General features: G+C 44.4%; 1 protein-coding gene across 2 annotated transcripts in view; it reads right to left on the bottom strand.

Annotated features, from left to right (window-relative positions):
- The window catches only part of EYA2 (EYA transcriptional coactivator and phosphatase 2), a 211,943-nt gene extending 196,032 nt beyond the window's left edge, over positions 1-15,911 (bottom strand). Inside the window, exon 1 of one of the 2 annotated variants that reach the window (XM_039864495.1) lies at positions 15,769-15,911. The gene's annotated coding sequence lies outside the window, so the exon portion shown is untranslated. The remainder of the gene's footprint in view (positions 1-15,768) is intronic. The other variant, XM_039864497.1, reaches the window with a different exon arrangement.
- Positions 15,912-16,813: the final 902 nt, after the last annotated feature.

Raw genomic sequence — 16,813 nt, 5'->3', positions numbered from 1 at the left:
ACCTGACATCTTCAAAGACACAAGCCTTTTTCCCTCATTTTTCTTCACAATGATGACCAACTTAGTTTACCTTTCATTTTCATACTTTTGATGGAGACCTGGATATAGGAAATATTTCCTTTTCCTCTTAAATCTACTCTGGGACAACCAGCAGTGCTATCCCAACAATAAATGGCAACTAAGCCTGAGCCCCAGTGTCGGGGAGGCAATAGGGAGAGGTGGGGATCATGGTGAACTGAGAACTCGTCCACCGAAAAGAGACAGTCATTTCCCAGCCCTGGTCAATTGAAGTCATGCAGAAACCTGGGCAGAGTGCTGACGGATCTTCTGATTTTTTAATGAAAGCCAGAAATCTGCATTTTTGTGTGAAATGTCCGGATTTTCAAATGTTGGCTCCATTTTCTGTTTTCGATGTTCTGCAGACCAAACAAAATGCATCTTGGCTGCCAGCTTGCACCCTCTGTGTTGCATCAGAGGTCACTGCAGCGTCACTAGGTGGATCATGAAAAAGCCCATAATGGAGGGCAAAGCTCGGAGGAGGAGCAGGAACATGGGCTGATCATCGGAGGCCCAGGAAATGTTAGCCCGGCGCAGCCGGGTCCACGCCTTCCACCCCAAGTGCTCCTGAGGCATTTCCAGCTTTTCCTCCTAAGTCCAGTGCATCTCCCGTGCTTGGCTGGAGTGTGCCAAATATTGAGTGCAAATTTTGTACGAGACACCACGGAAGAGGTGACCCTTCCTAAACATTTATTTATTTTACTTGAAATAAAAGAGAATCCTCCAAGCCTGTGGGAAAGAGCATGTGGGAGGCAGAAGAGTCGCAGGTCTTTAAAGTTCCAATCTTATAGGAGTGTTTGAGGAGAAAAGGATGATATAGCCCAGAGCATAGCACCGTGCCTGGAAAAATGACAAATTTCACACATGGCGCCGTAGCCCAGTAGAGGAGGGGTGGATAAGCCTTATCTAGAGGTGCATTAGGATGCAGTTTTGGGGTTCACAAGGAAGCAGTTCACAAAGCTTATCTAGAGGTGCATTAGGATGCAGTTTTGGGGTTCACAAGGAAGCCGTCCACCCCTGACTTCCAGCAAATGTTGTTGATTTCTTTTCCACTCCATCCAGAAGTAGCGTGCAAAGTACAGAATCCTCCTGAATAGAGATTAGTTAAGAGGTCGACACATCACCTACATTTGAGCTCTTGCACTAGCCGTATCTAAAACCACGACTCCCCAGAACTTTTTATTTCCCCTAATCAACAAATTTTCTTTGAACTTATATCACCTTGGAAGTAAGTTTTCTGTTACTTACATGCAGAACAATCTTGACAGCTATGTGGCCCCTTGGCCAGGTTTTTGCTGAACTCCAGCATTGGGGAGAAAAAGGCAAACTACGAATTCAGTGATGTCAGCCTGGGCATCTCAGGTCTCTTAAGCCGAGACCTTTGCTCACTCTCGCACCCTCACCGCCCCTGCCTAATTACTCGATTTTTGGATCTCCTTATGTGGAATCCTTCAAGGTCCCCTTTTTCCCCCTTTCATGTCTGTAGTCATTGGAAACTATCACCCCAGTCCTTGCAATGTGAACAACACATGAAATTCTTTGCCATTTTAAACAGTGGCTGACGACCATTTATGAAACCTGCAAACATTTCACCACTCCTAAATCAACCCCAGATGACGAAATAATCATCATCATGAAACTAATGAAAACCCGAAGGAGGATGGATTTAGACCACATCGCCATTACCCATGATGAGTGGATGATCAGAAAAAAGAATCTTGAGAAAGACATAAAAATGAAGTAAACTGATGACTCCCTGGAAGAAGTTTCAGCCCCATGCCCACGAGACTCAAGTCCTGCTTTTTCCTGGAAACAGTTTTTAGCATCTCTTGGCATCTTTCTGGTCAGGAATTGGTAAAAAGAAAAAAGGAGAGAGGGAGAGGAGGCTCAATGCCTTTTCACCGAAGTTGGATTCCAGGGTCTGTGGCCATATTCGGGAGTGTGGTCACAACCTGTGAGCCCCTATACGTGCATTTTGGTGGTCCCTTGTGTTGATCTAAAAACTGGGCCATTTCTCGTAAAAATCCAGACTTCGGTGTCTCTTGAAAAATCAGAACACATGGCAATATAGAGCCTGCATTCCTCCTGGTAAGTTATCTGGCCCACATGGCCACTTTGGGTATCTCGGTGTGTAATGATTGATTTCACATTTAGGTTCTGCGCAGTTTTTTTCAATCATTTGAAAATTATAATCATTTTGATTTCAGTCATGTCTGGTTGACACAGAATGGCTGCTGGATTTGGAATGCCTACCAGACCAGGCCCCTCCACAGTGACCTCATCTCCCTCGCCATCTTGATTGTCACCCCAGCCACACCAGCCTCCACGAGGCTCCCAGATCAGGGCGTTTGCACTTACCCTTTCTTCTCTCTAGAACGTTTTCCCTCAGACATCGTCGGCAGGCCTCCCTCACTCATTGAGCCCTGCGTTGAATTCTTCAAGTCCAGAGTAGTGTGCTCGGTATACAGATGGTGCTCAATATATAGTTTAGAACGAACGAATGAATGAATGAATGAATGAATTCGGTTTTCCAGATTCATGGGGAAATGGAGGTGGGGCGGGCGGTGTGAGGTGGAAGCAGAAGGTGAAAAAGGCAAACCAGGAAGTCTGCCCACATAGTCACCGAAAACCAGGCGGACCCTTCTGGAAAAAGACATTTTCCCTGATCAAAGAAAGGGAACAAGAAGAAAAATGAAATGAGGGCTGGTGGAGGCACTGGAGTGCAAGGGTGTTGATAAGTGTTCTTCTCCGCTTCCAGCCCTACTCTGAACATGAATAATGATAATATAGCAGTGAACAGAAATAGCCTAATTCTTCTACCTCATGGAGCTGCCATTAGGTGGAGAAAGACCAAAAAGAAACATATAAATATGGAAAGAACACAGAAAGTCAGATGGTGATAAGCCTGTGGGGAAAATCCAAAGAAGGTGGATAGAAAGTCCCCCGGGGTAGAGAGACCTCACTGAGCAGGCAGCCACTTAGCAAAGGGCTGCATGAGTGAGGGAAGCTTGCCGGTGATGTCTGAGGAAGAACAGTCTAGAGAGTAGAAAGGGCAAAGGCTGGCCCAAAGTCCCCACTGTTAGAACAGGGCGGTGGGGCTCCGCTCTGCCACAGACTGGCCACGTGACTGTGGCAAGCCCCTGCCTTGGGGCCTCAGTGTCCTCATCTGGACAGATTCTAATCCCTGATGGCTGAGACTTCCAGGCTGCCTGCTGTGGACTTGTCTTTCTTACATGGGAACGCAAAAGCCAATGTCTCAGGCTGTGTCTTCAGTCATCTGGAAAACCCTGAGCTGTTTTCTAGCTTTAGCCTGACATCCCAGGCACTTTTTCCTTCTCTGTCACGCCAGATTGTACCCAAGTCCATTTGTGCCCGCCCCATTCCCCAAGAAGAAATGAATATAATTACTTCTTCCTCAATAGGTAATCAACAGCATTTAATGATCACTTGCCATGTATCAGGTGCTCTTCTCTGCAGATCATGGTTAACGCTTATGATGTGAATTCACTCCATAAATGAGAAAACTGAGGCTGGAAGAAGTTCCATAAACCCAAGGTCATGTGGCTACTATAGATTCTGGATTTGAACCTGGGCAGACCAGCTCTTAACCCCTGCATTGTGCTGCACCTAAAGATAATGGGATACGCAAATACATCCTTGTAAAACACTGAAAAATCACCACTGAGACTAATGCCCTCTTTGTTTCCCTCTCATGCTTGTCATCAATTAATTAATTTTCCAGTTAAATGAAGGTGAAAAATAAGAGAAGTTTAATTCTTTCAATAATGGTTAAAGAGGCAAGGAGTGCAGAGGTTAGGAAAACAATCTCTGGAACCACACTCCTGAATACAAAGCCTGGCTCTGCTGCTTAGTCGCTGTGTGACCTTGAGCAAGTCACTTAACCTCTCTGTGCCTTACGTTCTTCATTTAAAATGAGACTACTAATAGCACCCCCTTCATAAAATTTTGAGGAATAAGTGAGTTGATGCCTATGGTCATTTAGAACAGATCCTGGCATCAAATAAGCATTCAGAGGTCATTTTTATTAACACTGTATATTCATCCAAAGGCTAGCTATTCTCCTTTTAAAGATATGAGATAAAGACTAAAGATATGTAGACACTAACATGACCTGATACAACTTTACCAACACCCGGATACAATTTTACTAACACCCTTGAGAGACTGCATTTGTTTCATTTTCTTCCCCTGAGAAAAGAGTACAGATTTGCAATTCTGGTTGGAAAGTTCTGTCTATTTAGGGTCATTCGTTGTAAGCAGCTTGCAAGGATGAGCTTGAGAAGCAAAAGATTTCATTTAAATGAATAGATCTTGGGCGGGGGGAAGATTTTGCATCTTCAGATTTGTGTTTCTCAAACTTCACTCATGAATTCTGCCATACCTGGGTGCCAACTTTGCTAGTAATTACCTGATGGACTTGATTTTAAAACATTTTTGTCTTAAGGAGTAAAAACGTATAAAACCATTTGTCTGAAATGTTTGTTATATCTTTTTCAAATGCACAATAAAGAGAACTCTAAAGAAAAAAAAATGTTCATACATGTTTTATGTTAATATGGAAAGGGTACACACCCCATGGAAAACAAGAACGCCCTTCAGAGATAACAGATTCTTCTAGAATGTGTAAAATCTCAAGACTGTGGCTCCCTGAAGAACCGTCAGGAATATTTACAGGGGCAAGTAACTTTCACTGTTATCCCTTTCTTTGAATACTTCTGGGGGTGGGTGCAATTTCATGATGCCCTAAGAACACCTCTCTCTGATAAGCAGACTGTATTCTCATTCATGAGTGTATTTAAGTTGTGTAACAAATCTGAAATAGACAGCATTTGCCCCAGGAACTGAAGAGTCTGAGGACTCAAGTGATCATCAGCTCAATGTCACACAGAAGGTGGGCAACGGAGTGGGGAGTCCATCCTCCACGATCCCCAACACCTGCCCTGGTTGGCGAAAAACTGCAAAGGTTCTTAAAGACTGTCACGTAGAGAAAGATGTCACAACCTACTGCCGTTATGTTTTCCATTTGATGTTCGAGAAAGAGTCCATTCCTTCTGCGGCAGGTAAAAAGCCACAAAGGCTTAGGCTTATTGAGGATGAAGGATGCTACTGAAATGTCAGAATCAACCATAAATGACCTCAACCATAAGGAACCGTGGGTCAGAGAGAAGTCTCTGAGATGTCTGTGTGCTTGTTCTAGAAGAGTTGCATGTCGTGTGGAAGAATAGGCCTGTGCTTCGGGTCAGAGAGACCCGGAATGGAACGTCGCTGGGCAGCGACTCGACCTGTCCCACCTTCAGTTTCTCCATTGTTAAATGGAGATGCATATGTCATGTAATATTTGTTGTTGTTGAGAGGATTAAATGAGCTTGGTGAAAGTCTGACACATAACTCCCGTGAGAGACTTTTAAATCCACGTCTTCTCTCTCTAATTCTCCTCCCTGAATATTGACATTATTTTGATTCAGAACTCTCAGATAAAGGCATACCGGTACACTTTAACTCTTCGAAGTCCCAGGAGTCTGGGGAAGTTTCATTCATTAGATAATAACACAAAGTTAAAACACCCATTGAGATTGCTAACACGTATACACCCATAGATTTTTTTTATATCCGTTCTGTGAATGGGGAAACTGAGGCACGGCTAGATGCGACAGAGCTGGGATCTGAACCCTGGTAGTTGGGCTCCTGAGTTCCAGCTCTCAATGATATGCTCCACCATCTGGCGAAGACTAGGATTTAGACTAGGTTAGTTCGTCAGCATGTCAGATATGGACCATTCTGAGTGGGTACCATTCAAAGCTGGGGTTAGGAGGGGGCCATGCGTCTTTGGCAGGATAAAGTAGCAGGAGAAAAATGAGAAAACTTTTGTTTTTCTTTTTCAAGTCATTAAGGTTCATTGGGGTGAGCAAGAACCTCATTTTTTTTCTTCCCATGACTTCCCTTTTATTTTAACGGGGAAACGTGCATTTCAAAGACTGCTCAATAGCAGCGTTGAAGTCTCAAGTTCAATCACAATGTCCCCATTGTGGCTGGAGGACTTCTTGGCCTTTAAGCTTGGGTTATAAAAATTTGGTCTGAGCCCAAAGTCTGGCTTTAATAGAATATTTTAATTTTGTTTAATGAATATTATTTTAAATCTGTTTGGCAGTTTTAAAATGTGTTCTTTTATTTTCAAATTAAAATTTACTAATGTTCAGTACTTTCTTGGGGGTGGGGGTACAGCAAGGAGTGGGGGTGATAATAATACAAGCTACCATTTATTGAGTGCTTACTATGTGCCAAACACCCTGCTACGTGCTTTATATGTATGATCTCTTTTAACCCTCACAACCACCCAGGGAACAGCAGCCCCATTGCCTCCACTATCTGGGAAGTTGAAGGGGTCAGTCCCTAGCCCACTGAGATGGCATAGCTAGTGAGTGGTGGACTTAAGGCTGAGTTTGGAGTCTGCACTATTAACGACTGCCTTGCATTCTCTCGATATTGAAAAATGACTTGACTGACCAATGGCTTAAAGGCCCAGTGTGCAATTCCCTGTAACCTTGGCTGGCTTGAGCATAATAGCTGTTTTATTGAGCATTTGATGCAGGCAGGCATGATAGCAAAGCGAAGTACTTTCGAAGTATTTTTGATGTATTGCCTTATTTAAATTCTTGCAAGGGGCCTTTGAAGCAGTTATTATTGTTATTTTCATCATTATCCCAATTTTATCGAGGGGAAACTGAGACTCAAAGAGCCTAAGCCATTTGCTTAGGGTCATGCATCTTGTAAATCATCATCATCATCATCATCATCATCATCATCACCATCATCACCATCATCACTGAGTAACCAACACTGATATAATTCATACTATTTGCCATGTACTATTCCAAACACTTTATATTTATTAACTTGATCTCCACAATAACTCTTTGAGGATGGGGTATTATCTTCCACCCTGTTTTACAGATGAAGAAACTGAGGCACAGAAATGTTTGGTACCTTGCTCAAATTTAAATAGTTGGTTAACACTAAGCAAGGATTGGAACCCAAACAGCTTGGCTCCTGGGTTCATGCTCTTAATTTCTAGGCTGTAAATCAGAGCCAAGGCTTAAATTCTAGAAGTCTGACTCCCCCAACTCCTAACTCCTCCCCACTATCTCTTAAAGGAAAACAGAAGGCTGTCTGTCATCTGTCTGAGGCAAGGAGTGGGCCTGACACAGTTCTAGGCACAGAAGCCAGTGTATAGCTTTTATCGAATCAGGCATGGCTTCTTTGGGTGAGGGTCCACAGAACTGGATCTTTTACTCCATCCTGCTTGAACATTGCAAAGCTCAATAAATCATCACTGCCCTCTGAATCCTCAATGGGAAAGAAGAGGCAATGGGATATTGGTGAATACACACTGACATCCTGCTATCGAAGTGCTAGATTGGGTCCTTCTTGCCTCTGGATCCCCAGTAATTAGCCCAGGGCCTAGAACACAGCTCGATAAATACTGTTGAACAAATGAGTGAAAGAATGAATGCATTTGTAATTTTCTCTCATCGCATGCAATATCAGGCCTGTAGGAGGCACTGGATAAATAACAAATCATTGAAATGGTATATGCAATGTCCCAAGCACATGTTCTTCCTTGTCAAGAAAATTTATCTTGTCATATTGCAATAGCTCAGGGGTCAGCAAACTTATTCGGTATAGGGCAAGATAGAAAATATTTTAGGCTTTTCAGGCCATGTGATCTCTGTAGTAACTACTCAACTCTGCTATTTTAGCACGAAAGTAGCCATAGGCAATAGTTTAGACCAGCTAACCATAGCCAGCATTTCAATAGATTCTAACTCTAAACTTTCATTAATTCCTACAAAGACAGGCTGGAGATTCTGTGAGAATCAGCAGATGTCTCATCTCTGAGCCTAACTGTTGTACCTGATCATTCGTTAATAATCCCAAAGCAAAACCAGTGGAGACTGACTTTAAAGTCCAGCTCTCCAAGGCAGACATGTTTAAGAAATGTAGCTTTTACACACCAGAGGGACAGGCTGGATATCCTAGTGCTTAGGCGTCAAAACAGAGTTCAATCCTGGCTGTGACACAAGCCATGTAACCTTGAACAAGTTACTTCACCTCTCTGAGATTCAATTTTCACATCTGTAAAATAGGGATAATAATAATAATAGTAATAATAATAATAATAATAATAATAATAATAAGAGCACATTACATCTAAAGCTATTTGGAGACAAAAATATAAGTATTCACTTAGTACAGTGCCTGGCACATAAATAAGTGTTCAATAAATACGGGCTACTTGTTATTTCCAAACAAGTTGTGTTTTCTTAAAGACAAAAAAACGAATTCACTAAAAATAAGCACCAAAAACGACAGCAAAGCTGCAGGAAAAGACAACATTTACAAAATCAGCTTTCTAAAGACAGTCCAGCAAGGCATTCCAGGGGTCCCAAGGTGTCAGAAAGGTCTCCTCTTTAGATTAAACCACGGCAACCCCCCCTTCGCAATTTCTCTACCCACCCCCGCCCCCCAAATCTTCCTTCTCTGTGTTTTGGGTCACTTTGCCTTTCTTGTTGGTGGCAGAGCAACGCTGAACACATTCAGAGAGCTTCAGATGTTTGTTGAGTTTAAGACATACTTGCTCCCCTCCCACGCCCCTCCCCTCCACACCCCAACATTGTCTCCAAGGAGTATGGTGTCTTTAGCAAGAGGGGAGCTCAGGCCCCTGGCAGACCGGAGGTGAATAATCTCCTAGTTGCATTCTTATTCGCGACTGGATGGGGCCAAAACTCTGTTTACAACACAAGGAGCAAGTCACAACTTGTTAGCCACATGACACCATCTGAACAGCAGGTCACTGTTTCCTGCTACTGTACCAGTCACACAAAAGGCCAGAGGTGCAGGAATCTGCCCCCGTGCTCCTTCCCCACCAACCCTTTCCCAATCAAGGAGGACATTCGGACCTTTGCTGGAGAGACGAATGTTTCTTAGAACAGCCAAAAACAAAAGCCTCCATACATGCAAATAATACACACCCACGAAAGAAAACAACCTCTCCGCAACAACACCCTGTCTGTCTCTCCTAAGAAGAGGTTTCCTCCCTACATCGACTTTCCATCAGCACATGGGTTGGTACCAAACTCAGGGACACAGTGGCCACTCTCTCTGTTTCTCTGTATTTCAGGGAGCTACCAAATCAATGAAGTCCTAAAGCTTTGTACTTATATGTGGCACCCCAAATACTAAAAACACATACATGTTCACAGGAATAAAAAATTGTTTAGGACACTGTTAATACCTTCACTACAAAGTTACTACAGGAAGAGGATGGAAGGTGAAGAAACTCAAGACATTTTCGACCTCTGGCTTCCGCATATTCAAACACCAGGAATGAAACATCTGCTTTGGAGTAAGGGGTGGCCCAGGATCTGCTTTTCTTCCTGAACAGGGAGAGGGATGATTGAAGGAGCTGGGAATTCCGGCCTTCCTACCTCACTTTATCCCAAGAACATCTTCGGTCGTCCTCAGAACCCAAATCGAATCGAGATTTTTCAACCGTGGGCTCCAAAACCCCCTTCCTGTGTCCACTTCGACTAAACACATCTATCAGGCAGGAATTTAGACTTGGCCGAGGTAAGGAGGGCTGGTGGTTTTCGCCCTGTTTTGGTGACCTTCATAGGGCTTATTTATGCACTTCAAGCTCATGACCTAATACATATTGGTTTGGCTTCTCTTCTCATAATAGCAGCCTGTAAAAAGCTTTTGAGAATTCCCTGTGTTTTCTTATTTTGGGTCAAGAAAATAAAATCGATATCTAAGTACCCTTAAAAAAAAAAACGGTCTGCACAATCTAAAAATTTGGAATGTTTCCACTAGGGCGAAGGATATCTCTTAAAGCCTCAGAAATCATCAAAGTTATTTTTAAGGTGAGGTATTTGGTAACGGCATATGTGAGAATTAGCTAAGAGGGGCTTTTTGACATAAGTCAAACAATGACATTTAAAACTCACGTTAAAGCAATTACCATGCGGAATTTTCCGTGTTTTTCCCATTTCTTAAACAGAAGTGTGTATGTTTTCAACATAGTTTCTTGCTGTAATTTTCTTTCTTGGCAAACCCACATCTTACCATGAAACCTAAAGTATGCACGCTACAGAAACAATAATGGTCGAAACAGACTCGGCTGTCTCAGGCATGATGTTTCTTTACAAAATTAAAATGTCTTTTGGCTAACACACTGTACGTTTCAGTTATAAAAGACGATTTGGGGGAGATGGCTAGGACAGAAAGGGGAACCGACAGACTGAGTTGGTGCGAGACGAAAGTTAAGTTGCTATATTCATACGGTAGTCAGACCCTCCAGTTCCTCATTCTTTGGGGAAAAAAGATGTCGATTTTATCACTTTTCTTAAGTTAAATTCACAAAGAGTTGACAACTCTCCTCAGAATGACTGTAAGATACATACGGATATATTACAACTGAGAACACACGGATTTTTAAAATCTAAGTTTACTAAATGCTCGAACCGAAAATAGAGGGGAAAAAAAATCCAGTACCACTGAAATCACACATTTTCATGTTATTGACACGATGCTATTAATACTAAAAGACAACATAATTTCTAACTTCTTTTAAATACTTCGTTCATTTAAAAATGTCTCAATTAGTATGATCAGGTCAAGACAATTGGCCACAGGCACATTCTCAAAACCGGTAAGAAGTAAAACCGTCTCCCTGGCTAGTTGTTCAGCTAAGTTCCTCTTGTAAATATCTCCGTGTATCTGAACACAGAGGCAGAATTTTCAAAGAAGCCTGAGTAGGGCACAGCTGCGCCCTAACTGGTATCATCAGATGGGTGATGACAGGGATGACGAAGCCCCTATTATAGACCCAGGACTGTGAGCAGAGACCCTCTCATCCATCCTGCCAGGCTGCATCCCAAAGTAGGGGCCCTCGCAGAGCCCCCCGACCCTCAGCCTGCCTGTCCCAGATTCAGGCAACTCATGGCCTCCCTTAACCTTCAAAGTGGCAAAGAGAAATCATTCTGGTTACCTGACTCTTGGAACCACCTGTTCCAAATTATTCTTTGCTCTCCAAATGTTTATAATCTAACCCTCAAACAACCACCCACCCATAGCGATCCAGTACCTTCCAGTAAACTTGATTTGAACTGTCTACTGTAACATTTTAGGACCTTGCCACTGCCAGTAAATTTATTGACTCTTTTTAGGAACTGAAATGTGTGGTGTTATAGTATCAAAGGAAGAAATCAAATTAGCCTTTGTAAATAAACAGTCATTTTCCTTTACAGAACCATACACAACCTGCTAAATATCATGACTCATGGTTGTGTATTCTAAATACTTAATAGAATTTTTTTTCTGTTTGAAACAACAACAACAAAAAGCATCAAGGCAGAGGCAGAAAACAATTGTGTTCCACGCATTTAAAACCACCCAAATTCAGCATCTCTGGGCAAGGGGAACTAAGGAATGTTCTCTGAGCCCAGCATTCATAGCACATGGGGAAGGCAGTCTGCAGAGGTCTGGAGGCCTAGATTCTGGTTTCACTGGCTCTGTGGTCTCTCACGAGTCACTTCACTTGAGACTCAGTTTCCTCATTAACGAAGTTGAAATAATAATAATTAATAATAATAATAATAATAATAATACCTAGCTCAAAAGGTTGTTGTGAAAATCCACCCTAAAAACACGTTAAGAGTAGACTTCAGACCTAGCCTACAAGTAAGTGCTCAATCAATGGCAGCTATTGTCATTATCATTACCACAGGGATACAATTTGCAGATGGAGAGAAACAGCAAAGACACCAAATAAGATGAAAGTGAGCAATAAATAAATAAATTAAAAATAAATAAATAAATAAATAAACAAATAAATAAAAGGAAGCAGCAAAAGTAAATTTAAAAGCCTGTGGCTTTTTTCGTCCTCTTTCTCCTAAAGACACGTGACGAGTACTTTCATATTTTGAAACTGGTTTTAAAACACACGCAATAAAGACTCAGTTCCTGCCCCTCTGATTCATTTACAGTGAGACAAGTGGGTCTGAGCCAGTCACTCTAAGTCTTTACCCCCTGATTTGAGGAGGGGGGAGGCGGGTTATCCTCGGATTAGAAGAGGTGTTAGTCAAACACCATTAAGCCAGTTAAGATCTTCAAACAGCGAAAATGAAGCATTGTCTCAGGCGAATTCTCCGCTAATTGTTTCCCTGCCAGAGCCTTCTTTTCTGTTTCGTGTGTTTGGGGCTGTTTGGACTGCCACAAATGATGGGGGGTGGGGTGGGAGTGGACCCATTCAAAACGCTGTTGATATGGGGGTGGGGGTGGGCTGCTTGGGGATCAGGGAGGAAGGAGGGAGTGAGCGAGGCATTGTGAGGAGTGCGTGTGAGTGTATATGTGTGTTTTCTGCCAACAGGCTGTGTTTCCTCAACTCTAGGGTTAATTCTCTATGAAGAGGTTCCCTGTGAGTGGAGCTCATCAACTCCCTTTCAGAGCGGTTAGCTGGAAAAAAAAGTATTCTTCCACCAACAAAACCCAGTCTTGGCAAGAGTCAGAAGGTTCAGCCTTTGGAGGTAACTGAATAACCAGCCACTTCACCTCCACCAATCCCACAGATAAGGAGCACTACAGAATTAGGCGAATCCCCCCTTTATAAAAAAATCCCTGGGGAGGAGGTTCCCCTCTCCCCCAAGGAATTCATGTCAGGCCAGGCAACCTTGCATTTTATCTGTGCCTAGGTGAGAAGAAGCCACACACACACACACACACACACACACACACTTAGCGTGCACATACACACATACCACCCTACACTCAAACACACACCACATGCCCCTCTGACCTGTGGCCACTGCCTCATACTTATCCTCATACTTATGCTTTTACTTCTTCCCCAAGCATTTTTATGTTAGGGAGGCCTGCCCAGCAAAGACAAAAGCCTACTCCAGTTGCAACTTCCACCTATCCCCCTTATAGAAGACAGTGTGCTGTTCATGGATATTTAGGGACAGGCAAACGTCTAAACAAGATATCCCCAGTCCCGTCATTTTGTCCCTGATAGCCCCGGGCTTTCTCTGCCGAGAGAGGCATCTGTCATGAGCTATTGGGAACCCCACTTATGCTCAATAATGGCCTGCGATTTTATTATACAAGGAGTTTATTGCTGGCCTAATTAGTTTCAAACTGGGTATTCCAGCTGAGGACACCTAAAAACATCTGGTAGAAGGAGAGAGAAGGAGTCCTCGATCTGAGCTGGTGACGGTGGGATTTCTACATAACTCTGGTCTCCTGTGCCGGACACAAGTTATCTTTGGAAAAGTAACTGAAAAAAAAAAAGAAGAAGAAGAAGAAAACGGTTTCTTCTTTGTGGGCAAGGAGTCATACTATCACGGGGGGAACCAAAAACGTCTTAAAGGGAACGTGATTGGACTGTGTCTACTTTTTCACAAGCTGTGGAGATCTCAATAGCACGCTCAAAACTAATTCAAAATGTACTTAGCTACACCACAGAGCATTTTTGCTAAGGACTTTTTCTTTCTACCAACAGCAGCTAGCATTTTATCAATTTATCCGGCTGGAACAAGGCTTGCAATCCCTCACATGCAATTTAAAGCAGAAGCAACACCGCAGATTTGAAACAGCGTGTCTTGGGTGTTTTGGCCAAATGGTAATCCTATAACAAGTCAGCAAATCATATCTCTTTATGATGTGTTTAATACCACACAAAAAGTATGAACAGGAGAGTCTACATTTAAGTGATTAAAACATCTGTTTTCTAAAAATCCCAAAGTATTGGGATAACAACTTTTTGATTTGATTTTACTTCCTTTAATTATTTAATATTAGGAGAAGGATTTGTGTGTTTATATTCTCATACACACAGCCACTACGCTAGGTGAGCTATTTCAAAATGGAGGAAAAATGCGAATTCTTTTAAGATAAAATAATAATATTGTGAAGCTTACGTTGCAAGAGAAAAATGAATTAACTACTACGTATGAGACAAATGAACTCATTTAAAAAAAAGTTCAGGTCCTTTCAGATCTAGCCACATTGGTCGAAATTACAAACTTTATCGGTTCCTCCAAAGGCAAGGAGATTTTGAATACAAACACCACTTTATGCTTAGTTAAAAGCAAGATTCAAACCATCGTCATTTGTTATGTAAATTTATTATTAACTTTCCTTGGTCTGAGGATGTCTGTATGCAAGGAAGTATAAAGTTCAAGAGGTTTAAAGTTATGGAGGGAGGAAAGAGGGCGGGGAGATGAACATTTCTTGGGTGAAGTTGCGGGAAGATTTTTTTCACCAAGATTATTTTTAAAAGGAGGGTCCCCTCTCTCTCTCCCCGCAAATGAGCCAGCCATACGGCTCCTAGCTAGCTCAGTGCTCATACTCTGGTGATAGAAATTTCACTCAAGCAAGAAAGGAAGGGCTCATGAAATTAATACAGTCGGTTTGAAATACAGCAATTGTCCGCTGGTCATAATTTCCTTTGGAAGGGCGCTCCCTAACTCAAACATAATTCAGCACTCAAATTCTTACTTGATGTTTGTAAATCATTCTACCTCCGCTCTCTGCTCTGGCGAACAACTCCCCACTCCGATGTTCACTCATTTCACCGCGTTTCGTAATTAAAAGGTACCTCCACCGGGGGTGATTTATACCTCAATGTTACAAAAAAAAAAAGTAATTAAAAATTACATAGCATTTCGGGGAAAGGGGTAAGAAAAGAAAATTGTATCCATCGCTCTTAGCCGAGGTAGCAGGGACTTCGCACGCCCAAGGCGCTTCACCGTCAACAGCTGAGACATGCACATGGAGGGTTTTGTGATGTGAGTACTTTTACCAGTCAAGCTTTCTTGGTATTCTTTACATTTGTAAACTATTTATTTGGGGCAGGAAATATCCTTAAGGAGCTAGGGCCAGCACGGCGGCTTAACCTCCAGACTGCACGCCTAAAAATCAGTTCCATTCTCCACTTTCTCCCATGACAACAAAACCCTTATCTCCTAAGCATCCTTTGGATGCAAAGTTTTTTTGAGTTTCAACTCCAACTTCAGCAAGCATACAAAACCCGGAGAGCTGGACCAGCGCAGGCCGAGCGCAGACAGAACTTAAAAAAGATATGTAGCTACAAGGAGAAGGCTCAACGGGCCGTTTCAGCCCCATCCAGCGGACCCCAAAGTCTGCTTCTCGGTTACCCCGTAAACAGCGCCCAAGGGCATGAATTGGGATCCCGGCTCACGGTGCCTCTTCGGTCCGATAGAGGAAGCGCCCTCATCGCGAACCGGTTTTAAAACCAACCAAACGTAGTCAGCCCAGCCGCGTCTACACCGCCTGCGCGCCATGCACTTGTCCCGCGCGCGGGAGTGCAAACTTCAGGGTCGTTGCCACCCCGCCCCCCTCCAAGCGTACGGGGAAACTGAGGCCCGGAGCCTGGGACGGACTTTTCTCGAAAGAAGATGTGCAGGCTGTCCCCTCTGCCCTCGTGCCTGAGGCGCCCTGGGAGGCCCGGGTGCCTCGATCCGGCCCGTGCGCCCCCGAGCGCCCCGACAGCTGCGGAGGCCCGGGCCGGGTGAGTGCCGGAGAGAGGCGCAAGGCGAAAGGGTCGGCGTCCGTCTCAGCTCGGCGAACCCCCGCGGGCGGCCAGGGGTGGGCGCCGCGGGAGGTACTCACCGAGCGCGGTGGAGAGGGCGCCCCGGCGCGGTGCTTGCGGACGGGCTGGCTGGCCGGCGCGGGTCCGACGCGGCGGGGCGACTGCAGCGGGCACGTTGCCGCCTCTGCTGCCGCCGCTGCCTCCGCCTCCTGGGCTGCCGCGGCCGCTGCCTGCGCGGGGAGGACCGGCCCCTTCCCCTCGCTGGGACAGGCCCTCCCTCTGCCCCCGCCCGGGTCCCCGCGCCGCTGCGTGGGCGCGTGGGGGCGCGGAGGCGCGGCGCTGGGCTCCGCGGGCGGACACCCCCGGCTGCTGGACGCGGGGCTCCGGCTCTTCAGCTGCCGCCGCGCTGCTCTCTGCGCCTGCAGCCCAACCGAGCACGCTCGCTCCTGCCGGTCCTGGAGGAGGCGAGGGCCCAGCCTCCTCCCCACCCACCGACACCCCACACCTCCTCCTTCTGCAACCCAGGCAAGGCCCCTGAGAAAGGGAAGACTGCTTAGAAGGAACCTCAACAATGACACTGAATTCATTCATTCATCCACCCATTCATTCATTCATTCATTCAACATATATTATCCAACATCTACTATGCCAGGTATAGCACCTGGGAGATTCAGCTAGAACAAGACAGACTAGTTTTCCGCCCTCCCTGAATTACATTCACATGGGGAGAAGGACCATAAAACAAACAATGAAGCGAAAAATCAAGGCAGAACTACTATGCGGGGGGAACATTATGCACTGTGTCAAGGGGTCGGTGATTTGAGCTAGGGTAGTCGGAGAAGACCTCTCTGAGGAGGTGTCACCTGTATTATGAGAAAGTGCCATTACTAATGATATCTTCGGGAGGAGAATTCAGGGAGCTCCTTTCACCCGTTGTACAAATAGGGAAACTGAGGTCCTAAGAACTTAATTGACATAAGTCTTGCCACGCTCACCCTGAAATTAAGGCAGGTTATTCTCTCATTCTGCCTCTTTGATCTTCCCCACAATAAACTGTCTTAGAGTCTTGGCTGCATTTTTCTCCCCCTCACCCACTTTCAAATGTTTATGAACCCTGTTGTGGGA

The sequence above is a fragment of the Pteropus medius genome, unplaced genomic scaffold, assembly GCF_902729225.1.
Source record: "Pteropus medius unplaced genomic scaffold, Ma_sr-lr_union100, whole genome shotgun sequence".
Classification (NCBI taxonomy): Eukaryota; Metazoa; Chordata; class Mammalia; order Chiroptera; family Pteropodidae; genus Pteropus; species Pteropus medius.
Note: the sequence above shows the minus strand (reverse complement) of the source record. Positions and strands in the feature narration are given on the sequence as shown.